Source organism: Bos javanicus, chromosome 19 (assembly GCF_032452875.1).
Source record: "Bos javanicus breed banteng chromosome 19, ARS-OSU_banteng_1.0, whole genome shotgun sequence".
NCBI classification, from domain to species: Eukaryota; Metazoa; Chordata; class Mammalia; order Artiodactyla; family Bovidae; genus Bos; species Bos javanicus.
In genome coordinates this window covers 14,541,251-14,543,249 of record NC_083886.1, presented here as the reverse complement: position 1 = coordinate 14,543,249, position 1,999 = coordinate 14,541,251, and the positions used below count along the sequence as shown (strand labels likewise).

Below are 1,999 nucleotides of genomic sequence, written 5' to 3'. Positions count from 1 at the left end.
TTCTGCAGCTTGCCTCAGTGAGTCACAGTCTTGCCTGATTATTTGCGACCCCATGGACTGTAGTCTGCCAGGCTCCTCTGTCCATGGATTCCCCGGGCGAGAATACCGGAGCAGGTTGTCTTTTCCTTCTTTTTTTTTTTTTTTTTCATTGCCTCTTTGTTCAAGCTTTTCTTTATTCAAAATCAGCTGTCCCAAATGATTCGGCATTTACGGAATAAACAAATTTAAGTTTAAGCAGCAGCCTTCTTTTCCTCTGAGGTGGGTTTCTTTCCTGTGGGCTTCTTTTCAGCTGCTGGTTTCTTGGTCCCTGCAGCATTTTTTGCCACCACAGGCTTCTTCAGCTTCTTATTGCCAACAGCCTTCTTTTCTTTGTTTCCCACCACAGGTTTCTTGCCCTGAACCCCTTTCTGATCTGATTTGGCTTCTACTGCTGCTGCTGCCTTATCCATGCGGATTTTGTGATTCCTGGCCTGTCGAAGAATGGTGTTCCTGCGCATGGTCTTTGCATATGGATTAAGCTTCAACATGAGTCTCAGGTTTTTCAGTGGATTCTTCTTCAGGACTCTGCGATGAATCTTCTTGCGTGGTGCTCGGAGTGCTCTTTGGATTTCTGGGCTTTTCAAGATTCTGCTAAGGTCTGTATTGAGCATCTTGTGCATGGGGAGGTTGTAGTTACTCTTGAGGGAGGCTGCTTTACACCAAGTGCCATACAGCTCATCTAACTTTCGGAAAGCACTTTCAGTCCATATGCAGAAACGTCCCACATAACCACCAGGAGCAAGTTTCAAAATGCTCAGCTTGCTTACATTAAGCAGAGTAATTCCAGGGATGCTTCTGAAGGCCTTGATGATACCACTGTCCTCATTATAGATGATGCAGGGTCCCCTGCGCTGGATACGGCAACGGTTTCTCATCTTGCCTTTGCCAGCTCTCATTCACTGAGAGGCATAGACCTTTTTGATATCATTCCAGGCCTTAAGTTTCTTCAGAAGCAACACAGCCTCCTTGGTCTTCTTGTAGCCTTCAACTTTATCTTCCACCACCAAAGGAAGTTCAGGAACTTCCTCTATACGATGACCTTTAGACATGACCAGCGCCGGTAAGGCTGAGGCAGCCAGTGCAGAGCAGATGGCGTATCGCTTCTGCGTTGTATTCACTCTGCGGTGCCAACGTCGCCAGGTCTTGGTTGGCGCAAACATGCGGCCCCCACGACACATATTTCCAAAAGCGCCCTGACCGGAACGGTGAGTCCTGCCACCTCGAACCCTGGGAATTCGAGCCACAGCTCTGCCGGTACCCCAAGACTCAGCACTGGTTTGATGACCTGCTAATTCACTGACAGCATAGGGCTGTCTGTTGTTTTTGCGCAAGTTGGTGTGAACAAAGTTAACAATGTCGGGTCGAATGGGAGCCTTGAACACAGCAGGCAAAGTGACATTTTTGCCAGAGGACTCCCCCTTTTTGGAGTACACTGATATCAGTGGACGAGCACACGCCATGGCGGGGAGAGGAGAAGGCCACGCTCCTCTCAACCCGGCGGCTCCCACAGGAAAAGCTGTCTTTTCCTTCTGCAGGGGATCTTCCAGACCTAGGGATCGAACTCAGATCTTCTGCTTTGCAGGCAGATTCTTTACTGTCTGAGCCACCATGGAAGCCCCTCAGGGCACAGAGCAAAGAAGAGGAGGTGGGAGGATTTGAATTCAGGCAGCCTGGCTGATCAGGATCTCGGGGGGCTGTGGGAGAGCAAAAGGACTTGGGAAAGTGTTAGACGAGCTGCTAGAGGTGGGCTCCTTCCTGCCTTCTCCAGTCCAGTGGCCTCCTTTGGCCTCCCCTCTTCCTCAATCCCCCTTTTCCCCAATGTCCCATCCTCAGTGGTCACAGCCAGGAGCAACCAGGCGCAGAGAGCAGAGAGCATGTGTGAACCAGCCAGGCGCGCGGGTGCAGGCAGAGCCTGCACGTGCTCCAGACGTCTCTTCTGTGGCCAATTAAACAAATTGCA

General features: G+C 50.5%; 1 pseudogene; it reads right to left on the bottom strand.

Moving 5' to 3' along the window:
* Positions 1-215: 215 nt before the first annotated feature.
* Positions 216-1,554, bottom strand: LOC133231757 (large ribosomal subunit protein uL4-like; annotated as a pseudogene).
* Positions 1,555-1,999: the final 445 nt, after the last annotated feature.